General features: G+C 32.9%; 1 protein-coding gene across 1 annotated transcript in view; it reads right to left on the bottom strand.

Annotated features, from left to right (window-relative positions):
• LOC125998229 (cytochrome c oxidase subunit 7C, mitochondrial) overlaps positions 1-13,547 on the bottom strand; it is an 867,002-nt gene that overhangs the window by 234,194 nt on the left and 619,261 nt on the right. The gene's annotated exons all lie outside the window — the stretch shown is intronic.

Below are 13,547 nucleotides of genomic sequence, written 5' to 3'. Positions count from 1 at the left end.
AACTGATTATTGAATAATGAGCTGTTTAATTTCTAGGTGTTAAAGTTTTTTCTCATGTTTGTTTTTTCACTTCTAATTTCAGTGCATCATGATCTGAAAAGGTAATTCATACAATTTTTATCCTCTTGATTTTATAGATGCATGATTTTTAGCAAAACATGCGGTCTATCTTGCAGAATGTCCCATGTGCATATGTGTCCAATTTTCTGGGGATAGAGTCCTATGTATATAGTCCTATATATATTTATGCAATCTATGTAAGCCACTATTTTCATTTTTCTTCCTTTAGAATCAGTTTACATTTGTTGAGTTTTAGCCTGGTTGGCCTTTCAAGGGGTAACAAGGTGATGTTGAAGTGTCCTACTCTTACTGTGTTGCTATCGATGGCTTCCTTCAGATCTATCAGCAATCGTTTTAAATATTTTTCTGGCCCCTCATTGTGTATAGATATGTTTAGAAGTATGATTTATTCCTGGTGTATATATCCCTTAATTATTAATAAATGTTTTATCTTTACTACTTAAAATCTTTTTAAGTTTAAAGTCTGTGCCATCTTATTTAATATAGCCACACCAGCCTTTTAAGGATGCTGTTTGCTTGAAAATTGTGCTCTGACCTTTGATTTTGAGTTTATATTTGCTCTGGCTATTCACATTTGTTTCTTATAGGCAGCAAAACATTGGGTTATGCTGAGTGAAATAAGTCAGAGAGAGAGAGAAAAATGCAGAATGGTCTCACTCATCTGTAGATTTTAAGAAAAATGAAAGACATTCTTGCAATCATAATTTTCAGACACAAAAGAGAAAAGAGCTGGAAGTTCCAGCTCACCTCAGGAAGCTCACCACAAAGAGTGATGAGTTTAGTTAGAGAAATAACTACATTTTGAACTGTACTAATAATGAGAATGTATGAGGGAAATGGAAAGCCTGTCTAGAGTACAGGCGGGGGTCAGGTGGGGAGGAGGGAGATTTGGGACATTGGTGGTGGGAACGTTACACTGGTCATGGGTGGTGTTCTTTACATAACTGAAACCCAAACACAATCATGTATGTAATCAAGGTTTTTAAATAAAATATATTAAAAAAAAGGTTGAGCCAAAACCAAAAAAAATTTTTTGATCCATTTTTTCCACTCTTTGTTTCTTTATTTTGGGCCACACCTGGAAGGCTTTGATCTTTACTCTGGCTCTGTACTCAGAAATTGCTACTGACAGGTCTGGGGTACGATATAGGATACCTGAAATCAAATCTGAATTGGCCTTGTGCAAGACAAATGTTCTACCTGCTGTGCTATAGCTTCAGTGCAGTTACTCTATGTCTTTTAACTGGTGAATTTAATTTATTGTAATTAAATGAAATAATTGTCATGGGTTTAGAATTTTGCATTTAGATTCATCTTTTTGTCTGAGTTTGGTGTGCTGGTTTTGTCTGTATTGTCTTAAAGTAGACCTTTGAGTTATTTTTTATATTAATTTTTATTTTGACCAAAGTGGTTTACATATCTTTCACAGTAATATTTTAAGTACATCTTGATATTGAATCAGGGGTATTCCCACCACCAAAGTTGTCCTCCCACCACCTTCAATTTTTGCATGTAAAGCAAGCTCTTGTTGACAATAATATTTTAGGTACATTTATTTTAATGCTGATTTTGAGTCTGTAAAGTTTTTGAGCTGTTATTTATTTATGAAGTTTCTTGAAACCTGAAAGAAGTCTGGCTAGGTGAAGTACTCTTGGTGAAGCAGTCGTTTCATTGAGGTTTTTTTTTTCAATTTTTAATTAAATAATTTTTATTTTGACCAAAGTGGATTACAAATCTCCCCTGACAGGCTCAGGGGACCATATGGGTTGGCCAGTAATAGAATCGAGGTCCGCCAGGGCAGGCCGAGTGCAAGGCAAACATGTGATTGCTGTATTATTGCTTCAGCCCCTAAATTGACATACACTTTACATTCAGAAACTATTTTAAATATTTTACAATTTTGATTGATATGATTTGATAATATAGTTTTAACAATAGTCGTAACATGGTCTATAGTATAATAAAATATGTTTTTAATTAGTAATATATTGGATTAAAAACCTGACAAATGATAGTTTGCATATATGTTTTGGCAAAGCCTTTAGCAAATGCTAATTTAATTTAGTAATATAGTATTTTAAATTAAGTGCAATAAATATATATAATAAATTATTTTATATATTCTACTAAAGATATATTCATCTACTTAAAATGTTAAATTTATTATCTATAAAATCTATAAAATTAATGTTCTTAGGGTTGAGAACATTTTTTTTTTTAATTTGTGGGCCACACTCAGCAGCTCTTAAGATTTACTCCTGACTTTGTGTTCAGAAATTGCTCCTTGCAGGTTTGGGAAACCATATAAAAACCAGAATTGAATGTGGGTCCATCCCAGGTTGACTGCATGCAAGGCAAATGCCCTACTGCTGTGCTATCTCTCGGACCCCGAGTGTTGATAACATTTGATGCTACTTTTCTTATGTAGATTCACACCTAATTCTAATTTATGTCTAGTCTCAATATCTTTATTTTATATTATGCCATTACAGTTTTATTATTGTATTATTGTTAATCAATGTATATGTTTATGCACAACTTTTAAAAATCAATTTTTAAAATAACATAACAATAGAAATTGTTTATTGTGATATTACCGTAGGCAAATTTAATAGCAGTTTTGTTCTAATTTGTGATGAAATAGAAATTTAGGGAGATGGATCACTTTGCCTATTTAAGTTCTTTATAAGTTGTATTCTCAATAAGAATCAAAATTTTCTGTTTATATTGAGAAATAGTACTGAGTTCAAATATATCTTGTTCCCAGTTTTTCCTACTATTAATATCTTACTACTATATTACAACAGCCATACTTGAGCTAATACTTATATATTATTCTCAATTCCATGTTTTTGAAAGCTTTATGTTATTTTTTCCTAATTATCTTCATTTGTATCAGATACTCATTTAAAATATCACTTTTCATGCTAGCCTAGGACGGACTGCGGTTTGATCCTTCGGTGTCCCATATGGTCCCCCCAAGCCAGGGGCGATTTCTGAGCACATAGCCAGGAGTAACCCCTGAGCGTCAAATGGGTGCCCCCCCAAAATATATTAAAAATAAAATATCACGTTTCATTTATTTATATAAAATGTCTTTGGCTCATTTTCCTCTTAACTCTTGTTGTTTTGAAAATCTTGTTTTTGTTAATCTTGATCTTAATGAGCATTTTATAGGATACTTTGTTTTGGCCACTATCTGTGCTCAGAGATAACTCCTACAGTGATTCATAGGTTTATATAGGATGCTAAGAAGCAAACCAAGATGGGTCATGTGTCAGGGATAAGACCCCACTCACTGAGGAAGAAGCAACTGGCTTTTCTACTATACTATCTCTGAATTCTTGTGTTCATTTTAATTTTTTTTTTTTTTTTGGATTTTGGGCCACACCCGGTGACCCTCAGGGGTTACGCCTGGCTATACACTCAGAAATCACTCCTGGCTTTAGGGACTATATGGAACACCAGGGAATCAAACCACGGTCCGTCCTAGGCTAGTGAGGACAAGTCAGGTGCCTTACCACTTGTGCCACTACTCTGCCTCTTTTAATTCTTTCTTAACAAACATCCTCTTTTGTTTGTTTTGAGGCTACACGTGGCAGTGCTCTGGTTTACTCTTGACTCTACACTCAGGAATCATTCTTGGCAGTGCTTTGGAGACTACTTGGGCTGTTGAACATCAAGCCCAGAACAAACATTTAACCACTGTATTATTGCTCTTGCCTCAAACATCTATCTTTGTTTTTTCTTTTTAAATTTTTAATAATAATTTATTTTTAAGATGTAACATTTAATGATTTTTCAGAAAAAGTCTCACTCAATCTATTAATTTTTAAATATTTAATGTTCCCGTTTATATATAATTATATTATGCATCTATATATTATGAACTTACACATGTAAAATATTCTATTTTTAGGATTAATTCTTATTTATGAGTCATTCATAATTTATATAAACTCTTGAGAGAGGATTATTAAATTATCCACATATAATTTTATTTTTCAGCTGAATATCCCTGCAGTAATTTGAAGTTTAAAACATTTTTATGTTTTTTTATAATTATTTTTCATTAAGACATTGCTGCTTCCAAAGTTATTCATAGTGAGTTTTAGGAACGCAGTGTCCCCTACTTATGTCAGCCTCCCTTTTCCCAAGTTCATTCCAGCCATCCAGTTTGTGTCCTTGACAGGCCCATTTTAAAATTTGGTTCTAGTTGGAATATTTAGATTATATAAAGTTGGGTATGTAATTTTGACATATCTTCTGCTTTACAAGGCTTTAGAGCTGTTTTAATTTTTGTATATAAATATTTTATATATTAATTTAGTGTTCCTATGTTCAAGTCTGCCTACCTTTATTACATAAGATTCATCTGGTTAAAAAAGGTCATCTGACTCAGTTTAAATCAGTGCTTCTCAAATAGTGGAGCGTGCCCCCCAGAGGGGGCACGAGGCTCCATAAAGGGGTCGCGTTTGACCTCGGCAAACACTGTCATAACAAGCTAAGCCCCGTGTTTATGTCTCTGTATGTCTCTGGAGCTGAGAGTCGCTGTGTCCTGCTTCAAACCCCGCGTGAAAAAGCTGTGCATTGCAAAACGTGCTCATTGTAGCCATTAATCCAGACATCACCTTTGATCAAAAAATCAGCTCAAATTATTTTATATATTTTTGTTTTGCAGGTTAATTTTTTTTTTTTAATAAAGATACTATTTACAGGGGCCGGCGCGGTGACGCTAGAGGTAAGGTGTCTGTCTGCCTTGCCAGCGCTAGCCAAGGACAGAGCGCCCTTCAATCCCTCAGCGTCCCATATGGTCCCCTAAGCCAGGGGCAACTTCTGAGCGCATAGCCAGGAGTAACCCCTGAGTGTTACCGTGTGTGGACAAAAAAAAAAAAAAATTTTCTATTTACAGTTGCAGAGGGGAGCGTGAAAAATGTTTTCTTCTTTCTAGGGGGGCATGACAGAAAATTACTGAGAAGCACTGGTTTAAATCAACTCATTTAAAAGTATAAAAAATAATAATTTAAGATAATTCAGAATATCCATGAAAGCAAGATGAACCTAATTTAAATATGTTCTTGCCATTTTTGGAATGGCTATTGAGATGAAGAGCATGAGATACTGGAATTGGTTAATCATGTACTCTTCTGACATGAATGAAGCATATTAGCAAAAGGAGACTAGGTTACCTCAGAATCAGTGAATACTTTCAATGTTTGTTGGCAGAAAAGTTTTGCTTATTGTGTATCTATTAACAAATACTTTTTATAGCATCATTTTGTGTAATAGATGTGCCAGAAACTTTATAATTGTTCTCTCAATTCTATCTCTAATCACTTACTAATTCCTGTTAATTATAATTCTACCTTCTAGAACTCCCATTTTATGCTTTATCTTAAGTTACATTTGCTTTAAATAGATCTTTTAATCTTATTCATTTATATTCTCGAACTAGTTTTTCTGGTTTCACTTTATTCTACAAAGAGTAAGCCATCTGGGGCCGGAGAGATAGCATAGCAGTGTTTGCCTTACAAGCAGTCGATTCAAGATTCAGGGTTCAAATCCCGGCATCCCATATGGTCCCATATGGTCCCCCCTGCCTGTGAGGAGCTATTTCTGAGCAGATAGCCAGAAGTAACCCCTGAGCACTACTCGGTGTAGCCCCAAAGGCAAAAAAAAAAAAAAAAAAAGAATAAACCATCTAATAAATAAGACATGAACAGTATATTTGCACTCTATTATGGATTAGGATTCTTAATAATTTGGCTTTCCACATCTAAAATTGTATCTAAAGTCTACCATCCCCTGTCATCATTACCATATGATGACCACTGTGAAATTTTATTGCTCTCCCATATTGTTGTTTATAAATATTTTATATGAAATTTAGTGTCACCATGATTTTTTAAAAATTTGGCTACCTTCCCTTTTCATTACATTTTTAACCTGTTATTAATATTGTCAGATAATTTTTTATAAATAAATTTCTTAGGTTGGGGATGAACAGAGTCTTCTTAATATATAATTTTTAATAAAAATGAAATATGTATATTTACTATTATTTGTTTTATTTACACTAACTTTTCTGTGTAATTTTCTTTAGTTCAATTTTATTCCATCCTCACTTTTACATTTGTTCTGATTTCATTTACATTTTACACTCAAATTCATGAATTCATATCATTTCTTTTTGAAGTCATTTTTACTTGACAGAACTAATGTGGAAGTTGCAAAGAATTTCTGTCTTTGCAAGTTGAGACTTAAAGATATGAAATTTTAAAGTATTGTATTTAAATAACTCACCACTTTTATTTCCTGCTTGCCATTGTCTGTATTTATGAAAATTGATTTGAATGCTAGATATGACTTATAAGCATTTGCTATCAATCTAGCCTTTGCTCTACAGGTATACTTGTTTTTGCTACTACAATGAGTGTACCTTTAGCTATCTCTTAGCATTAAACAGAGAAAAAGTAATTTCCTATTGAAAGTTATCCAGGTCTTCTTTCATTATTTTGAAATTCCTTATATCTCATGCCTTCTATATTTTTTGAGATGAACAACTGTTGCCTTAAAAATTGTTGTTTGTCACATTGTTGTTAGTTACTATTTAGTTGTTTATTACCTTTAAATAACAATTCTTTAAAAATTTTGTTATTTCTCGGTAAATATAAAACCATAAAATTCTTATTTCTTTAATTACTAACATGTGTATCTATATCAGCATATATTTATAGGATTTTGAGAATAGAAGTTAAATATGTAACTATCATAACAATAAAGGGCTGAAAAAAGTTAGCTTCTCATGGAAATACTGGCCTTCCAACTGATCAAAATACGGCACTTTGGGAGGGAATCAGGATAAGTCCCCAACCGGGCTGAAGCCTTGTCATACATACGCATACATACCACCCTTACAGTTACTGCCACACTAATGACCTAGCTTCACCATGTTTTTACTAACCTTAGCAGAGACTCCTACCCACCAAAAAACTTCAGGTATGCCATTTTTGTGGCTGATATATCCAGGGATAGTTTAGAACCAGGGTAGGCTTTCTCCAATCATCTCTGTACTTCCAGACGTCCTGGAAATGAGGCCTATGAATCACTGTTGTCATCTGAGCTCATTTGCCCAGCTCCACAGCTGATCAAAGTCCTGGATAGCCCTATAATTTTAATACTGACTTCCTGGTAGGAATGCACCAAATTAGTTGTGCAATTATCACAGAATTCAAATAAGCTCAATAAACAAAACCATCAACTGAGTGCTCAACTAGCAATAAACAGCTTAGTAAAACCTTCATCCAATGATATAATGACCCATTACAAGATGTGACAATTTTCACAAATTTCTTTTCAGGATTTTTTATAGTTTCATTACCATTTAGTTGTATCAAGCATTATTAAGAAAATTACTCATAACTGCCATGAGGAAGGTTTTGGGGAAGTTGGAGAACTGGTGACAAGTGTGGAAGGAATGTTACACTGTTGGTAGAGTTGGTGTTAGAAAATAGAATGCCATAAATAACGGTATTATGATAATCTTTGTAAACCACAGTGTTTAAATCAAGAAAATTTGGGGGCAAGTTATAGCACAGTGGGTAGGGCATTTTCCTTCCGTATGGTTAACCCAGTTCAATCACCATCATCCCATATGGTCCCTCAAGCTTGCCAGGAGTAATTTCTGAAAGCAAAGCCAGAAGTAACACCTGAGTGCAACTGGGTGTGGCCCCAAAACCATAATAATAATAATAATAAGAAGAAGAAGAAGAAGAAGAAGAAGAAAAAGAAGAAGAAGAAGGAGGAGGAGGAGGAGGAAGAAGAAGAAGAATGAAAAAATATAAGAAAATTTATTGAAAAATATGATTGTATCAATACTCTATTCCTGGAAACTAGGACAGTATTCTAGTTCTTTTGTTATTTTATGGTTTCTTTTTTCCTTAAATATGGGCTATATCTGACTGCACTCAGAAGTTACTCCTGACCCTGTGCTCAGGAATCACTCCAGTCAAGCTCAGGGGACTATATGAGATACTGGGGATTGAACCCAGGTGGCCGTGTGCAAGGCAAATGCTTACCTACTGTGCTATCACTCCAGCCCTCTCTCTTATTTCTTGAATATATAAACTAATAAAAATGTAAGGCTTGAGAAAGAAAACTAAGTGCAGCTATAAGAACACATCATACAATTTTAATGATTTGTTTTATTTTAATAGTACAAATCAACTATCAGAAAAATTAGCAAATAGTTTAAAGCTCCAGAGGAAGTAAAATGTTTTTACATTAATAATGTTTTAAGTTATAATGAAAACCACTAAAATATTAATAATTTTTAACATATTTATACATGAGAATGTTGAAGGTTTACCATAGCAGTACTTTTGATTATGTTATGAGTTGTAATCAATATGTTTTCTTAAAATTTTACTCTGGGTTCTATTGTTAAAATTCAATTAAATGGAAATATTTTATACTTAATAATAATAACTCTTATCTCCACAATGTATTTTTAATCAGTGCTTGTTTGTTAGAAAAGATAAATAGTATGTCAAATACTAGAGGTAAAAATCTATTTACCGTTAAACAAACATTTCCAGTCAGAGCATATTTAAATGTTGTGATGTAAGTATATCTATAAGGTAGAGTCTAAACTTAATTTTGGATTCAAATTGATGAATAATTTAAGCCTTTATTCCTAAAATAAGCAAAAATCATTATATTTCTAGAGTTTTAAATAAGAAGGTTAAATACATTATATTATTTAGCTGAAATTAAACTGTTGATAGTTTAAGTGCGAAAATTGCTTAGAAACATCAAGTAAACGACTTTTTTTCCTACATCACTCGGAGTAGCTTATAAGTTTTCTTATTTATATTTATTGAAATCAAGTAATGTGGAATAATACCAAGGTCATTTTCAGAATAAAAATTCTGTTGAGTATGACCCCAAAACCAAAAACAACAAAGCCCGACAATGTAATAGCATTTAAATACATACTTGTGTATTTTTCACTGTAAGTATAATCTATAAAACTGTAATATTTTGTTGTGTTTTTGGACCACAGCTAGCAGTGCTCAGAGCATACTCCTAGATCTCAATTCTGGAATCATTCTTGTGGGTTTTGGAGAACATATGGGGTATAAGGGTTTGAACTTGGGTCAACCAACTGCAGAGTAAGCACCTTACCTCCTTTAATATTGCTGCAATTCCAGATGCAGGATTTTATTTAAATCTTAGGAATGTTAAAACTGTGGAACAAATTAGCATGTCCTATATTATATTAAAAAATTCCAAATTGTTTTCTTATGGTTATATTTTAGTAATTTTAATATTCATAGCGAGATAAAATATAGAAAAAACTTTAGTATTAATGAGTCATTATTTTCACATTTTACAAAAATTGCAAACTTGTATATTATTATTAGTTTAGTGTATCTAATATAATTCAAAAATGCTATATATATTAAACTTTTCAATAAAAAGTAGAAGAGTGGTATAGCTGGATTGTATGGGAGCTCGATTTCCAGTTTTTGGAGGAATCTCCATATCGCTTTCCATAAAGCTATACCACTCCTAGGAATATACCCTAGGAACACAAAAATACAATACAAAAACCCCTTACTTACACCTATATTCATTGCAGCACTATTTACCATAGCAAGACTCTGGAAACAACCAAGATGCCCTTCAACAGATGAATGGCTAAAGAAACTGTGGTACATATACACAATGGAATATTATGCAGCTGTCAGGAGAAATGAAGTCATGAAATTTTCCTATACATGGATGAACACGGAATCTATTATGCTGAGTGAAATAAGTCAGAGAGAGAGAGAGAAAAACTCAGAATGGTCTCACTCATATGTGGGTTTTAAGAAAAATGAAAGACATTCTTGCAATAATAATTTTCAGACACAAAAGAGAATAGAGCTGGAAGTTCCAGCTCACCTCAGGAAGCTCACCACAAAGAGTAATGAGTTTATTTAGAAAAATGACTACATTTTGAACTGTCCTAATAATGAGAATGTATAAGGGAAATGGAGAGCCTGTTTAGAGTACAGGCGGGGGTTGGGTGGGGAAAAGGGAGACTTGCGACATTGGTGATGGGTATATTGCAGTGGTGATGGGTGGTGTTCTTTACATGACTGAAACCCAAACACAATCATGTATGTAATCAAGGTGTTTAAATAAAAAAATAAAATAAAATAAAATAAAAAAGTAGAAGAGATTGGCAATAAGCTCTAGGCTTGATATGTGCATAAGAAATACGTTGTCTTTTTTGTTTTGACCACACCCAGCTGTGCTCAGGAATCACTTGTGATATTCACCTGCCAAGCAATCACTTTAACCCCAGCCTACTCTCCCAGACCTGAAGAACTAGTTTTATGTTCTAAACCTCTTGAATTTGAAATCCTATGTTCTCCCAGTACAAAACTGTATTGGCTCTGTATATAGTACTCTCTTGTAAGGTTGTGAAATAAAGAGATAATCAAACAACAGTTGTAATATTAAATGTTTCTTAAGAAGACAATCCTCAGATCATTTCTCATCTATAACTATAAATTTGAAATAAAACATTGTGATTTTTTTTCATTGAACAAACTAGGTTTTTTGAATCTTGTTGCAATCACTCATATGCTGCGGTAGAGAACTACTACCCTTTTTCTGGTGGGTGTGCTGTGATAACATTATGTCTCTCAAAATAGATAGCACTACCTCAATAAAAAGTATTCTCTTGTAACCAACACCTAATTTATAATTTGTGTCATGTTTGATGTGATTTTTTAAGTACCGTTTTTTTTGGGGACACACCTGGCAGTGCTTAAGGGTTACTCTGGCTCTAGGCTCAGAAAACACTCCTGGCAGACATGGGGATCATATGGGATGCTGGGGATTGAACCCAGGTCAGCCAAGTGCAAGGCACATGCCCTACCTGCTATGCTATCACTCAAGTGATAACTTTAGTGATAACTCAAGTAACTTTGCTTTGGTTCATTTATTTTTAAATATGAATTGAAATACACTGTAATTTGTTTAATTTTACTTAATCACCTCAAATTTATCGATGTTATTATAAGGTAATGCTCATCTTATTTTTAGCGAAGCAGTCCTTCCATACAATTTCAGTGTTCTTAAGTGTCTCTCTTCATATCTTTTTCAATAAACTTGAACCAATTTACACTTTTCTGTAACTTTTGTTTATGTTAGAATAATAAGTTGCAAGAAAAAAATCAATACAATATTGGAGGTAAAAAATCAATTGGTTCTTTCAGTCTTTGTTTTTTTTTAAAAAAAAAAACTATAAAATAGCGAGTAACAGCTAACGTTTATGCATTTCTAAGGGAATGCAGCCCATAGTGATCTAGAATGGCCTGGCATGTAAGCATCACTTTTAGGGAACCCAGTACTATATTTGTGTATTCTGTAAAAACAACATAGACTGTTAAAGCTCTGTGAGATTGACAATGTCAATTTTCCTTAAAGATAGTGAAGATTAAAAAATAATCTCTGCATGTATTTATTTGAATTAGTTTACAAACTGCTGTTGTGGTCTATGGAAAAACACTCAGAACTCATTTTTTCCCCATGGTGCTGCTGAGAACCATTTTGGCTTACTACTGAAGGCACATATCTTTGGCTCAATTTGTATATGGATTATATAAAGCCTGTCATGGCATGAATGTTAAAATGTGGGGATTAGAAGTAATTATAATGATTAGTTTTAGGACATGTGTAGTGAATTAGTTCATTCAATTTTGGAGTTTTGAGAGTACCCAAGAGTCTGTCATATCCCCAGTGCCTTATCTTCAGGACAAACACTACTGCTTTATGACTGCTATGCCAGATTTATGGTAGAAGCTGCAAAGTACCTTTTCTTTTTGTGCCTGCATCATAGGCTTTGTCCATCCTTTCAAAACAAAGTTGATGTCATTCAAATTTTATTTTCTTGACTTCATACTTTTATATCTTACAAATAGAAAATATATTTTGGCACTTTTATTTAATAACAGTTGATGGAACTAAGGAGCTAAAATGATGTTTTATATGATGTATTTTTTCTATGGCTGACAGAGTGGATTTGGGAAATGAACGGTAATTTGTACAATGCATTACTTAAAAATATAGTACTTGACACTAAAACTAAGGAAAAGAAATAATATTTTCAATGTTCAGAAATGCATTAAACAGTCAAGCTATAATGTGCAATATTTTCTTCTACATTAATAAATAGAACACAGTTTTTCAATATCCATTTAAAGTAAACCAATATTTTTCAGCAGTAGGATTGTTTATCTGCTCTTAATTTCTTGATATCTTTTAATGATAAAAATGAAGGATTTATTGATTTAAAAAAGTATAGTAAACTGTTATAATTACAAACTAAAACAAATTAAGCACTTATCTTCCAAATGATTGAATGAGTACATCAAATATGAGGTTGTATGAACAGAGGAATAGTACAGATATTATTTCTTGATTAGAATGCAGCTTACTTGATTTGGTCGCTGATATCACTCCTGCATACCTCTAGGAGTGATCCCTGAGTATAGAGCAGGGACTAAACTTTGAGCAATTCCAGGTATTGTGCCAAGAATAAACAAACAAGAAATAAAATATGAAGCATGTAGACTATGTTTATACTTAATTTGTGTGTGCCATAAAAATATAGATAAATGATTAATGCAACATTTAAGTTTTATTTAAATATACATAGACATATTTAGGGTAGCTTTATAGATATTTTTATTTGATATTATTAATTTTATTGATGAAAAAGTAAAAACGTTGTTGAGTAACAAGTTAATAATTTTGTCTTTCATATGTTTATATTGTGGGTACATGTTTTTTAATATAGTATAATTTTAATTCAGAACATATGTATTTTAAATTATGTGATCACAACGTTACCATGTTTGTACAAGTATAAAATTTTAATAGCATGTGTTAATGCAGACTATTTTTTTGCTTTGTTTTTGTTTCACATCCATTGATTGTAATGGCTTACTCATATGGCTCGGCTTTCATGCATCATTTATGAGTTTGTACCAAGTGGGTACCAGGAACAACCAGGTGGCAATTACCCTCCCTTCTGTACTAATGTTCAAGCCCATAGCAAAATTATATTTAAAATTTATAGTTTGCTGTTATCATAAACATGTATATATATTTTATGATACTTTTGTTTAATTTATCCCTGCAGGCCTAAACAGTTGGGCACTGGGTTTGACAGTTTGGTGTTCTTAGAATTGGGTAGTGTGCCTAAGGTAAGATCCACACTTAGTGGTGCTAGGGAGTGGGCATAATGCAATTAGGTGTAGTAATTAGGAAATAAATTCAGAAGCATGTCCATATAAAAATTCACTCCACCCCTTTGGACAGAGACTGAGATGAGTGAGTGAGAGGGTGAAGGCCAGAGAAATTGTATGGATTAGTAGGATACTTGTCTTGCCAGCTTAACACAGATT

Source organism: Suncus etruscus, chromosome 2, assembly GCF_024139225.1.
Source record: "Suncus etruscus isolate mSunEtr1 chromosome 2, mSunEtr1.pri.cur, whole genome shotgun sequence".
Classification (NCBI taxonomy): Eukaryota; Metazoa; Chordata; class Mammalia; order Eulipotyphla; family Soricidae; genus Suncus; species Suncus etruscus.
The sequence above is the reverse complement of the archived record's forward strand: the minus strand, read 5'-3'. Positions and strand labels throughout refer to the sequence as shown.